We start from the raw sequence: 15,968 nt of genomic DNA on the forward strand, positions 1-15,968 counted from the left end.
ATTTTACCAGTTATGCAGCTTACATACTAAGTGTTCAGTTACAAATGTTACAGCCCAACAGCGGTATAATGACAGCGGGATGGATATGCCTGCAATGACTTAAGCTAGAAGAGGGTACCTGTAAGGGTTGGTTGCATTGCACTGTTTATTCTGATACAGATTAATTATTTTAGATGCTGTATAAAGTTGCCTGTTGTGCGTGTTGGTGAAAGTGTTTCCTGTTTGAGTGAGTGTGTGTTGCGGTACTGCCGTCTGTGTTGGTGCACGAATTGAAACTGCTGTGTATTTAAGTGTTCTGCTAAAGGGCCATATCTGTTTTCGTCATGTAATGTCCTTGAGACATCACCAGCGATTTTATTCATTATTTCCCGCCCGTCTTTTTCTCTCATTGCCTGTATCATGTCGTCGTACTGCGTTGGCGTCTTGTGTGCTACTCTGTATCGGTGGCAGTGAAAAAGCATTCATGTTCCCCACATGTACGAGCAGCACTCTGGCTGCGGCCTACGCGCTTAAGTCCGCAGGGTAAGGGCCGTGACGTGTCAGAAAGTAGACCATACCCCGGCTAGGACTGATGTGTCTCAGTCTCAGGCGCTCCCTGATGTGCGGGAAGAAATGACACATCCTACGGCCTTTATCGCTTCATTCCCACTCACTTTGCCAGGTATCCACCCGCCATTTAACAAGTCGGCGCTTCTCGGTAATGTCACGTCCGGCAATCTCGATTACCTTCACCTGTCGCCCCCTCCTGAGCTAGTACATTGCAGCCCGAAACCGAATGTTTGTGCCGGTAGGGAAGGTTCCAAGCACCAAGCAGAGCGATTCCACTGACGTGGTGGGTAAAGCTCCTGACAACCTTACCAAGCCACTTCTCTGCCCTCTCCTCATGATGTTCCCATTCGTCACCAGATGTACTCGGTGCGTCCATGCACTGGCTGCAAAACAGACCACAGACTCAAAGAGCGCACAATAGTAAGTTCTCAGAGTATGTAATGGTACCCTGAAGTGTATTATGTTGAGTCTGGCCATTTGTGCATGATTGTGGCAGCCCTGTCAGTCGTTGTTCTGATGTGTTCTTCAAGTGACAGTCGTTCGTCGAGTCGCACACTAACATATCTGCATATGCTAATGTGGTGTAGTTTTATGATAGCATTGCTTTGTAGTATTCCTCTGAGTAGTATATAAGTTGTTTTGTGTCGGGAAATCTGAAGTTTATTATGTTTGCACTACTGGCTGATCTCTGCAAATAGCTCTTTTGACCGGTATACAAGTTCCGCTCTTGAGTCCCACGAGACCACCACTTGAAGGTCATCTGCGTATCCTATCGCCCCGTTCACACTGTTATCCCATCCTGTTGGCGTAGGAGGGGTTCAAAGGCGATATCCCAAAATAGGGGGCCACAAATTCATCCTTCTGACCAACATTTATTTGGTGATTACTTTCATTAATTTCTGATTTCCCGCGCGCCATTCAACCACACTTTTTCTACAGTAGCCCGAGAGGCTATCGCAGAGGGCCTCAGGTACCTGCATCTCTCTGAGTCTAGCAAACATCGCGGGCCACCAGAGATTATCAAAGGCACCCGAAATGTTATTAACAGTGGTTACTAACTTATTTCTTGCGTCATTTATAGACGAACTGGTCCTTAAAACGAACTGGTGCTGACTAAGGCCAAAGGAGCCCCCTGAGCGCTTGCAGTGGATTGCACAGACGTCGTTCCCGGTCCTTGGCAATGGTGTTAATTAAGCATATAGGTCTATATGGTTTAGGATCTGAAGGATCCTTGCCCTCTGATTTTTTAATTACGACGGCATTTTCTGTTTTCTAGATACCAGGTACCCGGCACAGCCGTAACGTTTCGTTCAGTAGTTCCGTCAGGTACGGAACAACCTGTGGAGCGACAGTTTTCAGTGTCTCTGAATGGATACCATCAGACAGGGGTGATTTTTTCGTTCTTTAGACATACTTTACCAGCAGACCAGTATCGTGACAACCGTCATTACAGTTCGACAGATGAGGAAGAATGGTGGTGAGCGGGAGAGGACACAGCACCTCCCAGATCGGTGAGCGTAATTTCAACACACACTCACACACACACACACACACACACACACACACACACACACCACTATCACTCACCGCTGCGGCATCGCGGTACGGCGAGCGCTCTATACACCGCTGGCGGCGAACCTCCACAACAGCAGCCGACGAGGAACAGCAGTGTGGTGTTAGCTACCCAGAGCGGGCTAAAGGCCGCTTACGATGCGAATCCTTCACGGACATCGATAGCCGATGTTAACAGTGAGTTAAGACACTGATTGTAGCTTATAACAATAAGGAACTGATTCTGAATCTTTTTTCACTGCGCCTGCCCACGACAACAGGTCACCACCATCCTTTACAAACTGCCGAGGAACGAACTGGAGGTTGCCTCCTGACACAGAACCATCCCTACTTCCGTCCTCCAAACAGTCGACTCTTGCAAGTGTATCCGTTCATTCCTTAGTATTTCCGCATCTCTCTCCTTTGCTCCTTGATTCATCCTTATTAGTCTCTTAAGTTCTCGTAAATGTCATCGAAAGTGCTGAAAGGGCTGCGTTTGCAACTTGAAATTCATCGTGGAAGTATGGAATATTTCTTGACTGTCGAAAGTTCAGTTGTCAATCAGCCATCCGTCTTTGAATAGTGAAAACTTCGTTGTGTGTGTGTTAGATTTTCCGAGGCAGTAACTGTGGACCAGGCGAGCGTTTGCCTATACGAGTGTGAAAAACCACCTGGAAACCTCACTCGGGTTGGCTAGCGTACCGGACCGACGGTCGTTACTCAGTAAATCAGACACTGCAAAAATCGCCACGAACATTGTACCATGTCTTAGTCACATAACAGCAGTATAAATACTCATCGTGCCATTTACAATGTGTAACAACGTATTTAATATGAACTCTGTGGTGGGTAGGATACAGTCCATTGCACGTCTCAAGGACGCTTCGATAGCCTTGAACAGAAGGTGAGCAGCGTCAGTTATTGGTAGCATTGTACCAGAGACCCGAAAAGATCGGATTATCTCTTGTCAGTCAAACTGGAGAACTTTCAGTATAATTAATGACCGAAAAGAAAACATTTCGTTTACTTCACCTGTTTCTTAATACAATATGATCCTTTCCAAATCCTCTTATAGATATTTAGGATTACATTTTCCCTACATGTTTTGAGGCAAAAACTGGGTTGATTTCTTAAAAACATGCACAAGTTCGTCTTCCATCTTTACGACTTAGTCTTCGGCGGGTCTGTGTACTCTAAACCTCGGACATTATCGTTTTAGCCATCGTCACTGTTAAGCGGTGATCGCCCACCACTTTTTGTTCATTGTCATCAACCGTTGACGGTTCGACATTTCCTGGTAGAATGCACTTTTTTTTAGGCACATACGTTCTAATGTATGTTTGCCGTCTGAGTTATCGGCCGTTTCACCGAACGACGCGCCTATTACTTTTCATCCGTCGTAGCAGTATGGCGAAGGAAATTTTTAACCTTTAGTTCGGGACCTCTATTGCCTCTTCGGCTTGTGGACCTTTCTCCAGGAGGAAATCTTTTTTTTTTTCCTCTCTTTTCTTCCATCTATTGGGCTTAACGTGTAATAGCTTTTAACTTTTTGTTCCTCTTAGTGCTCTAAGGTAGTGACTTGGACGCGTGTGAACTTAGCTGTCCTTGCGCCCTAAAACAATACAATGAAAAGAACAAAACAAAACGAACTCTAAACTTCTGTCCAACGGATTGAATGACTGTATCGGTATTTATACAGCGCGAATGTCACGGAACGAGACATATTTCAGAGGTGATTCGTGGATGGATAAGAAAAAAAAGTCCACACCAATATACAGAGTGTTACAGAATGACGCTTTAAAAATTTTCGGGCATTGTAGAGAAAGAAATTCGAAACAATTTACAATATAGAACCTATTGCCGGAAATATGAATTAAAAGTTTCTGAAGTTCTATGCACTTTCTACACACTCGGTGAGCTAACTTAAACACAAGAATACTGTTATTTGAAAAACTTTCGTTGTCAAAACAATAGAGTACACTCTGATGCTGTTAAGCGGCTCTGTGGTTTCACTGCTTTAGAGTAAATGCTAAACGTGACGACCACCAACTTCGTTCCATAATGTGCAACGACGAACTTTGTTTTGTTTGACTCTTTCCACACTCCCCTATGTTGATATCAAATGCTGTAAACATGAGTTCAAGAAGCGCAGATACTATTCCTGATGGTGTTCAATACACAAAATCTCAGAGGAAAAAGTGAAGACAGATGAGGGCTGGTCCGACAACCAATGTACGATGGAACGCCGTAGTGCTGAAACCTCAAACAACAGCCCAAATGCAAGGGAACGTTCTCCAGAAGTTCAGGCAAGGCGTTCTCTAGAAAGTTCATACACCATGCCACCATCTAGTGGGTATGGTAACATGTGTGGTACAATAAGGCGATCTCCAAGAATTCCAGCCTAAATGTCTACAGAGAATTTAACCAGGTAACTTCTCGTGTGGGTAGGACGTGGCTGTTGCGGGAGATAAGAGTTGACGCATCAGTAAACAACGTGAGGTCTGAAAAATTGAGGAAGGCGTCATATTCACGTAGTAACTGCTCTGAACATTTTGAGCATGGTTCAAAATCAGGCTGTGCTATACTTTGGTTTGCCGTGGAAAGGAAGTAAGTGCACATCGTATAAAATCCACCAGACGATCACGTGACGTTTCTCCCAACTTCACTTGTGCTTTTTCTTGGATAGGCAGCTACATATTCCAAAATGTGCACTTCACTTTCATGGTTTCGAGGCCTCCACCTTGCACCTGCCTCGTATGTATCAACTGACATAGTTCCTCTCGCCCTCATTCGACAATCAGTTTTGGCAACTCTAGCCAGTCATGTGTGTGGGTTCTTTCCTCCTTTCCTGCATGCAAACGACGAGCTGCACGGGCATTCGCCGTGGCACAAATTCGTGTCATCAAGTTCTCCAAATGTTTAATTACCCCCCCCCCCCCCCCCATGAAATGAGTACTATAATGCGTAAGGAATTCTAAGCAGTCAGCTATACACTTACTCGCGTTGAATAATTTGTAGCACAGCTGCACTGGATGGAAAAACTCTACTGAAGGACACTATGTCAACAACTCCTTGTACACAGGTCCTGGTAGACCGCTGTAGTTGCGTGTTTACAGTCTTCCACACGCAGCAGTAACACTATGTCAATTACTCTAACGGTAGCTGACCAAGACATAGGAGGTCAATACCCCCTTCTGCTGTACACACTTTATTTCACATTTCCGGCTATAGAATCCTGGTTGCAGAACTTTTCAAATTTCGTCCTCTACAATCTCCCTAACGTTTAAAACGTCATTCTGTAGCACCTTGTATCCCTGGAAACGGCAGGCAAGTCCACAGTAATGCAATTAATAATATCAGGAGACGCGTCTCCCCCACACCCTGCCCAATAGTGACTGCCAGGGGGGTGGCAGCTGCGAGGGCTAGGCAGTGCACACTCCTTCCCGCAGTGCTACTGCCATTACCAATGTTACACGAAAGCGGAGGAGACACAGCTTAATGAAAATCGGTATGACATAGCTGCTTCGGGTGTGCAAATAATTATACAGCTGCACTTGAAAATTATGCCAAGCTTTGGCTCGAATCCGGACGCTCTCTTTCTCTGGAGAGGTTGCCTTGAGTCGGTCATCTGCACACACTTAACGTCCAACCAAAATTCCCAAGCGCTGCTCACCACTGAAGTTGTGACCCCGTACATTTCTCCACTGCTCGCGATTTAACTGCATTCCCGCAACGGGAAAAGCGCATTGAAACGGTCGTAAACACGTTCGCGTTGAAATACCCGTCGAGACGTATCTATATAATTGTACAGGGTAGTCCTTAAATAGGGTAGTTCAATAGCCTGTTAACATCTGAAAATCCAATACTTCACGGAATGATGTAGGTAGAGAGGTAAAAATAGACGCACATGCCTGAAATAACATGGCGTTTTACTGAAAGAAAAAAGTGCAAAAAATGACCAACGGATATTTCTTCATATCATATCACAACAATTGATGGTCCGGCCGGGGTGGGCGAGCGGCTCTAGGCGCAACAGTCCGAAAGCGTGCGACCCCTACGGTCGCAGGTTCGAATCCTACATCGGGCATCGATGTGTGTGATGTCCTTAGTTTAGTTAGGTTTAAGTAGTTCAAAGTTATAGGGGACTGATGACCTCAGAAATTAAGTCTCATAGTGCTCAGAGCCATTTGAACCATTTGATGTTTAAGAAAGACGACGTTCTTCACAACAAATCCTAAACATATCGGTCGCCCATGTCGGTCGCCATACATCAAAAACACTTGTAGCCAAGAGACGATGTTGTGAACCGCACTGTGTAAGGTGGCTATAATTTCGCTCCTTACTAGCAATAGCTACATACTTTGCTGTGATTTACAACCGCAGGTAGGTATCATTTGATAGGCTGTATATCGTATATATGAAGATTAGATGGGTAGATCACATAACTAATGAGGAGGTATTGAATAGAATTGGGGAGAAGAGGTGTTCGTTGCACAACGTGACTAGAAGAAGAGATCGGTTGGTAGGATATGTTCTGAGGCATCAAGGGGTCACCAATTTAGTACTGGAGGGCAGCATGGAGGGTAAAAATCGTAGACGGAGACCAAGAGATGAATACACTAAGCAGATTCAGAAGGATGTAGGCTGCAGTAGGTACTGGGAGATGAAGAAGCTTGCTCAGGATAGAGTAGCATGGAGAGCGGCATCTAACCAGTTTCACGACTGAAGACCACAACAACAACAACAACATGAATATTTAAAGAGGACTGACACTGTCACGTACAACTTGTAAATACTTGTTAACGCTTATTGCATGAAAGATGACGGAGTGTCTTTATCATCAAAACGGCATAAAGAAAAATTGCCTATGCTAGTAGAGATTGGAATGCCACTGCAAACGAAACGGTTGGCGTAACTCAAGCCCTGGGTGGAAAAGCCCGCACAGGTGTGTTGGTCCTTCCTCATACAGGAGGCGCCAAGACGAACTGTCTGGGCACCTGAGCGCAGAAGCACAGTACAGCGGCTGCCTGTCGGTGTTTTGTGGGGCTGGAAGGATAACAGGATAATACTTCGGAAACTCTGAAACGTTGGACGCAGCAGAGAGGAACGAGGAAGCGTTACCCGTTACCTCGGAAACCGCAGATTCGGTTATTTCCGAGGATTTTTACTCTGAGCAGCGTAGCATTGTATGTGTATAGATATTTCTTCGCAAACTTTCTTCATTGGACGACAAAAGACTAAAACATGGTTGGTCGGCGTACAGAAGAGTCTGTAGAGAGGGAGAATATTCCCTGGTTTCGATGATATGATTCGCCTTCTGAGCTACGAGGGAGGAGGGCCGAGTTTTTCTGGGAAGCCAGTGGTGGAGAGACGAGGTCTTCCGCTCTGAGCGCCCTAGTTTGACAGTCGCTCAGTATCAGCTTTTATTCGTACACACGGACTTGCTGTCTTTGCTCTCAGTAGACTTTATATTTAGAACGGTTAGGCACTGTACTGTTGTGAATGTACTCGATTCTGGACTTCACCTCCGGGTAGGGAGTCGTCGTTGAGTACGTAGCGACCAGTGACTGAGAGCACTACTTCTGTCTATACTTACGTTGAGACTTTACCTGAACTCCGTCCTTGTGGCTGGGAGTTCGCGTTTCTCGTCTGTAAGGCACAGAGACGAGAAGACAGTATTAGCATTCCTGAATATGTAAGTAAATAGGAATATAAAAAAGGGAGGAAGGTTTATCTGTTTAGCAAGAGTAATAGAAGGCAGATTTCAGACTACCTAACAGATCAAAACGAAAATTTCTGTTCCAACACTGACAGTGTTGAGTGTTTACGGAAAAAGTTCAAGGCAATCGTAAAATGCGTTTTAGACAGGTACGTACCTAGCAAAACTGTGAGGGACGGGAAAAGCCCACCGTGGTTCAACAACAAAATTAGGAAACTACTGCGAAAGGAAAGAGAGCTTCACTGCAAGTTTAAACGCAGCCAAAACCTCTCAGATAAACAGAAGCTAAACGATGTAAAAGTTAGCGTAAGGAGGGCTATGCTTGAAGCGTTCAGTGAATTCGAAAGTAAAATTCTATGTACCGACTCAACAGAAAAATCCTAGGAAGTTCTGGTCTTACGTTAAATCAGTAAGTGCCTCTAAACAGCTTATCCAGACACTCCGGGATGATGATGGCATTGAAACAGAGGATGACACTCGTAAAGCTGAAATACTGAACACCTTTTTCCAAAGCTGTTTCACAGAGGAAGACCGCACTGCAGTTCCTTCTCTAAATCCTCGCACAAACGAAAAACATGGCTAACATCGAAATAAGTGTCCAAGGAATAGAAAAGCAACTGGAATCACTCAACAGAGGAAAGTCCACCGGACCTGACGGGATACCAGTTCGATTCTACACAGAGTACGCGAAAGAACTTGCCTCCCTTCTAACAGCCGTGTACCGCAAGTCTCTAGAGGAACGGAAGGTTCCAAATGATTGGAAAAGAGCACAGGTAGTCGCAGTATTTAAGAAGGGTCGTCGAGCAGATGCGCAAAACTATAGACCTATATCTCTGACGTTGATCTGTTGTCGAATTTTAGAACATGTTTTTTGCTCGCTCATCATGTCGTTTCTGGAAAACCCAGAATCTACTCTGTAGGAATCAACATGGATTCCGGAAACAGCGATCGTGTGAGACCCAACTCGCTTTATTTGTTCATGAGACCCAGAAAATATTAGATACAGGCTCCCAGGTAGATACCATTTTCCTTGACTTCCAGAATGCGTTCGATACAGTTCCGCACTGTCGCCTGATAAACAAAGTAAGAACCTACGCAATATCAGACCAGCTGTGTGGCTGGATTGAAGAGTTTTTAGCAACCAGAACACAGCATGTTGTTCTCAATGAAGCGACGTCTACAGACGTTAAAGTAACCCCTGGCGTGCCACAGAGGAGTGTTATGGGACGATTGCTTTTCACGATACATATAAATGACCTAGTAGATAATGTCGGAAGTTCCATGCGGCTTTTCGCGGATGATGCTGTAGTATACAGAGAAGTTGCAGCATTAGAAAATTGCAGCGAAATGCAGGAAGATCTGCAGCGGATAGGCACTTGGTGCAGGGAGTGGCAACAGACCCTTAACATAGACAAATGTAATGTATTGCGAATACGTAGAAAGAAGGATCCATTATTGTAAGATGATATGATACCGGAACAAACACTGGTAGCAGTTACTTCTGTAAAATATCTAGGAGTATGCGTGCGGAACGATTTAAAGTGGAGTGATCATATAAAATTAATTGTTGGTAAGGCGGGTACCAGGTTGATAGTCATTGGGAGAGTCCTTAGAAAATGTAGTAAATCAGCAAAGGAGGTGGCTTACAAAACACTCGTTCGACCTATACTTGAGTACCGCTCATCAGTGTGGGATCCGTACCAGGTCGGGTTGACAGAGGAGATAGAGAAGATCCAAAGAAGAGCGGCGCGTTTCGTCACAGGGTTATTTGGTAACCGTGATAGCGTTAGGGAGATGTTAAGCAAACTCAAGTGGCTGACTGCAGGAGTGGCGCTCTGTAGCGGTGTAGCTTGCTGTCCAGCTTTCGAGAGGGTGCGTTTCTAGATGAGGTATCGAATATATTGCTTCCCCCTACTTATACCTCCCGAGGAGATCACGAATGTAAAATTAGAGAGATTCGAGCACGCACGGAGGCTTTCAGGCAGTCGTTCTTCCCGCGAACCATACGCTACTGGAACAGGAAAGGGAGGTAATGACGGTGGCACGTAAAGTGCCCTCCGCTACACACCGTTGGGTAGCTTGTGGAGTATAAATGTAGGTGTGGATGTAGATGTAGAGTATACTAGTCGGAGGACCGCCTTCTGCGGTCCTAGTGTTTTTATTTTTGGATGGAGTTCTTTCGTCGTCGCAGCCGTGTACGAGAACCGTCATGCCGACGCACCGGACGCGGTACATACGGTGATATTGCTAATTGCTTCGCCTTATTAGGGCTATAAGACTAAACAGCTGTGATCACGTAAGTTTTATTTCCACTGACGTTGCACACCACTGATGATCATCTTTCAAAGTAGTGTCTTGTAGTGTTTGGTACTTAGATGATGTCAGTCATCTCGCGTTGTTTGTGTTAGATCGCGTAGCCATAAAAAGGGGCAGATTTGGCAATTGATCACTGAGACTTGAAATCCTTGGGCTAGCAGGACGGAGCGGATGAGGTTATATTTGTGGAAAGAGGCCAAAAGAAGTTATTGTTAGTTTCACTCAACAAATAAACTTTATTTCTTAAAACAGACAATCACACAAGTGAGAATCAAAAACTCTAAAGGTTTTAATGAAAGACCTTCTTTGATTTCATTTAGATCGGCTGAAGGCTACAACGAAAATCCAAGGCACAAGGACTAAGCAAGGAATTGAGGTACATGAGTTTTTCTGTAGGTCTCACTTCTTTGGAAAATAAATTTTATCTTCATTACAAATGGGCTGAAACCCTTAGCTTAAATTTTTCCCATAGAACTCGGCTGAAGACCTCACATTAATCATAAACAGTGTTACGGCTTAAGGCCGAAATAAAGATTTCTAGTGATCTAAATAGGCTGAAATTCGGCTGAAGGCCGCATATCAACAAACCAATTTAACGGCTAGGAAGAAGAGCTTTCAATTTGAAAAGGCTGAAGGCCTTATCTTAAAATATTTCGTGTAAAACTCGGCTGAAGGCCCATACTAAAGAATAACAATTTATGACTTAAGGGCAAGACAAGGGTTTTGACTTTTTAATTTAAGAGATGTTAAAAGTCGTGTGAAGGCCACACACCTTACAGAAAACAATTTTACCGGCTTAAGACCTAAAGGCCGGCAAGAGTGACCGAGCGGTTCTAGGCGCTACAGTCTGGAACCGCGCAACCACTACAGTCGCGGGTTCGAATCCTGCCTCGGGCATGGATGTGTGTGATGTCCTTAGGTTAGAAGTGCCGTAGTGCTCAGAGTCATTTGAACCATTAAGACCTAAAGGGAAGAGCTTCTAAATTTCAACTAAAATAGGCTAAAGGCTTTCTCCTGAAATGCTTCACATAAAACTCAGCTGAAGGTCACATACGAAACCCAAACAATGTCACTGCTTAAAGCTCACATAAGGAAATTTCCAATTTTTAATTTAAGCTGGAAAAATTTGGCTGCAGGCCACATACCAAACAAGAAACAATTTTTTACGGCTTAAGGCCTAAGAAGAAAGGCCTTGCAATTTTAATAATCTAAAACTCGGCTGAAGGCCACACAGAGTACTTAAGACTAAAAGGAAATCACTTGTAAAACTCAAGGAGCGGCGCTCAGAAGGTTCCAGGGATTGGTCTGGAAGGTAACAATAACACATGCTTAGGTGAGAGAGGCAGCCAGACCGACAACCTCTTAATTGGAAGGCAACCCAACCGCAAGGCAGAAGATACCGCTGGTACACTTCATTAATAAAGGAATGAACTGAATTAAATTAAACACCGCACAGGAAGACGGCTGCAATACTAGCCGATTTCAATGCTCCTACGTTGTTGGTGGTGGGAATATCCAAGAAAGCGACAACCAGGATCAAACGAGGTGATGTGATGGCAATTGATGCTTGATAGTAGGTTAATTGTGTCCAGGATCGGTGGGCGACGAACTTCGTAACCCTCGCAAGAAGCGCCGCACAAGTATTGACAGCGCCTGCACGCCACCAGCGGCTCCAGCCTGACTACGCGCCATGGAGACTTCCTCACTGCTCTGCCCCAACCGACCGACTGCTACACACAGCACAACCGGTAAATACATCCGCCACACCAAGGATAGTACAGCAGTACTAGTATCGGTACACGGTGCTGCTGCCACTTCTGGCGAGAAGACAGCAATTTTATAGCGGTAACCGAAGAAGAAATAAGACTCCACTGAATTGCAATCAATGATAAAAAAAAGGCATGACGCGAGCCAGCCAATGCTCAGTATTAGTTAGGAAATTCATTAGTGTCTCTTTATGTCCATTGGACATTGATATACACTCCTGGAAATGGAAAACAGAACACATTGACACCGGTGTGTCAGACCCACCATACTTGCTCTGGACACTGCGAGAGGGCTGTACAAGCAATGATCACACGCACGGCACAGCGGACACACCAGGAACCGCGGTGTTGGCCGTCGAATGGCGCTAGCTGCGCAGCATTTGTGCACCGCCGCCGTCAGTGTCAGCCAGTTTGCCGTGGCATACGGAGCTCCATCGCAGTCTTTAACACTGGTAGCATGCCACGATAGCGTGGACGTGAACCGTATGTGCAGTTGACGGACTTTGAGCGAGGGCGTATAGTGGGCATGCGGGAGGCCGGGTGGACGTACCGCCGAATTGCTCAACACGTGGGGCGTGAGGTCTCCACAGTACATCGATGTTGTCGCCAGTGGTCGGCGGAAGGTGCACGTGCCCGTCGACCTGGGACCGGACCGCAGCGACGCAACGGATGCACGCCAAGACCGTAGGATCCTATACAGTGCCGTAGGGGACCGCACCGCCACTTCCCAGCAAATTAGGGACACTGTTGCTCCTGGGGTATCGGCGAGGACCATTCGCAACCGTCTCCATGAAGCTGGGCTACGGTCCGGCACTCCGTTAGGCCGTCTTCCGCTCACGCCCCAACATCGTGCAGCCCGCCTCCAGTGGTGTCGCGACAGGCGTGAATGGAGGGACGAATGGAGACGTGTCGTTTTCAGCGATGAGAGTCGCTTCTGCCTTGGTGCCAATGATGGTCGTATGCGTGTTTGGCGCCGTGCAGGTGAGCGCTACAATCAGGACTGCATACGACTGAGGCACACAGGGCCAACACCCGGCATCATGGTGTGGGGAGCGATCTCCAACACTGGCCGTACACCTCTGGTGATCGTCGAGGGGACACTGAATAGTGCACGGTACATCCAAACCGTCATCGAACCCATCGTTCTACCATTCCTAGGCAGGCAAGGGAACTTACTGTTCCAACAGGACAATGCACGTCCGCATGTATCCCGCACCACCCAACGTGCTCTTGAAGGTGTAAGTCAACTACCCTGGCCAGCAAGATCTCCGGATCTGTCCCGCATTGAGCATGTTTGGGAATGAATGAAGCGTCGTCTCACGCGATCTGCACGTCCAGCACGAACGCTGGTCCAACTGAGGCGCCAGGTGGAAATGACATGGCAAGCCGTTCCACAGGACTACATCCAGCATCTCTACGATCGTCTCCATGGGAGAATAGCAGCCTGCATTGCGGCGAAAGGTGGATATACACTGTACTGGTGCCGACATTGTGCATGCTCTGTTGCCTGTGTCTATGTGCCTGTGGTTCTGTCAGTGTGATCATGTGATGTATCTGACCCCAGAAATGTGTCAATAAAGTTTCCCCTTCCTGGGACAATGAATTCACGGTGTTCTTATTTCAATTTCCAGGAGTGTACAAAGGGGTTTAAATCTACAATAAATGTACAAGCAGAAACAGCATTTAACATTTTGTAGTTACTAGTTCCCTTACTCATTCATTTATGTTGATGTTGTAATTTATGCGTTAAGGGGCAAGAAGGAGGAGATATCACCATTAAGAGATCCTAAGATCTGCTTCAGGGGGGTAGTCAGACAGGGCTAAATCTTCAATTTCGCATTCAGTTTTTCCGTTGACCACAATCATTTTACACCCGCCTGGAGTAGCATCTTGGAAATGGACAGAGTATAGGAGGTATGGTGAGAAAATGCTGTCGGATGTTGTCTTTTAGCAACTCTAATGAGCCCGGACTATCGCAGTAGGCTTGGGACCGTCAGGTAAACCCACAACCAATAATCATAAGGATTGAGGTATGGGGACTCGGGAGGCCAAGCATGACGGGCGTTGCGGCTCAGCGTGCGATCCTCACCAAACGATGTGCGCAAGAGATCTTTCACAAGTTTGGCAATATAGAGTGGAGTGCAGTCCTGCATAAAATTCGTGCCTTGCATCAACACTGGGGATGATCTGACTCCCTCTCTCATGACAGCTTAATTTATACGTGATTCTCATGCGGCATAACTGACATGTTGTTGTTCAGCGCCATCCGTTGACCGGCTTTTGCATTCGTTTCTCATTCCAATCCCCATGTCATTTCAGACATGTATGTAGATTTTGACCTCTCTACCTACATTATTCCGTGAATTAGTTCGTTTTAAAACGTGTATAGACTTTTGGTTCACCCTGGATATGTGGCATCTGTTTTCCTGGACACATGCGGACATTCTGGCGCTTCCAGGTCGTTCAGATTTTCCTCGCTTTTGGCACTAGCAGTGGAAAGGATCTTTTTTTAACATGGATAAATAGTAACTTACATATCACTTACTGTTAATTTCTTCCATGCTGCAAAAAATGTTCATCAAAGTAGGTGCCATGGTATTGTTAAGAGACAAAGTCCTCTAGCATTATTTTGCCTCAACAGTAGTTGTCGTTGTCAGTATTATTTTTCGAATTTTGGGCAGGTCAGTATTATCTCAGCTGCTTTTCTGTAAACTGTCATATAATTTTATACACAGTATGTTTTATTTCAAGCAAAAATTTATGGAAAGGCATTACTTTACTTTGAATGTTACAATCGATAAGTACTAACTCTGAACGTACAGGTAAAATTACTTTTTTAGAAACATTTGAAATTAATATTTGGCAGACTTACAATTTCTATTATTAATTACGCAGTCTAGTACTGTTTATTATGTTAATTTCTGGATCCATTTATGAGACAATAATCGAAGCTAATAGAAATTCATTTGTCAAGAAAAATTTTAAACCCTTTGGAACATATTATTTCCGATGAGAGACAATAGTGAGCATGTGAACCAACGTATTTTTGTATGTTACGCTAACAATGTAATTTCGGCTTTGTAATTGTGAAAATTCAAAAGACTGTATGATGTACTCAAATGTGACAGCATATATTAAGGTAGCAACAAAAATTCTGCAACAACGGTCTTAAAATTTATTTAGATCAATTCAACCATGAGGACTTAAAATGTGAGAATTCCAGCTTCACGAATCAGATCCCTAGACAAGAAGAACCGGAGCCATCTCCAAGTGAAAAGAAAAGTAAACAAGAAAGTTTGCTGTAACTTTCGCTCCCTTCTAATCTTCAAAAAAAAAAAAAAAAAAAAAAAAAAAAAAAAAAAAAAAAAAGACTAATGTGAACAATAGCTGCAAGTAGGGAGCGGGGGATAGATTACAGTATGTAATGGAAGCGTTCACACTGCCCATCATGGAGTCCTCACTTACCGCGTAGCTTCTTGGGCTACACCAATAGTACTTTGTAGAACCTATTGTTCCATAGTTGGTGTGAGAACATTCCACAGCTCAGAAAGTCTTGCATTTCTCTGAAAGAACCCACGCTCATAGTAACGTCGAAAGAAGAATCCGGACGTACTTTGGATTTGGTGCTGTTATAAGGGCAAGTGACTCAGTAAATCCATTTCACCTCTCGAACGTTTCCGCATTCTTAACCATAAACGTTATTTTGGTTTGCTTCTGGTATTAATACTGCACCGTCAAGCTTCGACATAGATTAAACCACACAACTTTCAAGACAGAAAATAATGTTATTCTTCAGTGCTAGTTCCGTTGGCAAACATGCCTTATTTAAGTAAATATCGCGTGACATACCAGTTGAAATTGCTTTTTTACAGACCTGTCCTCAACATGTTTTGATATAAGCTTCTTATATCCATTTCATGCCAGGATTCATATCTTGAAGTTGTCCCCTTTCTTAATATTCTTGCTGTATATTTGTCCAATATGTCAACTAAAGGAACAAGTTCGATCTTTAAATTAAGCACATCTTGATTGTCATACCCTGTTACTGTCAAGGAGACACAGTAACT

The sequence above is a fragment of the Schistocerca gregaria genome, chromosome 6 (genome assembly GCF_023897955.1).
Source record: "Schistocerca gregaria isolate iqSchGreg1 chromosome 6, iqSchGreg1.2, whole genome shotgun sequence".
NCBI lineage: Eukaryota > Metazoa > Arthropoda > Insecta > Orthoptera > Acrididae > Schistocerca > Schistocerca gregaria.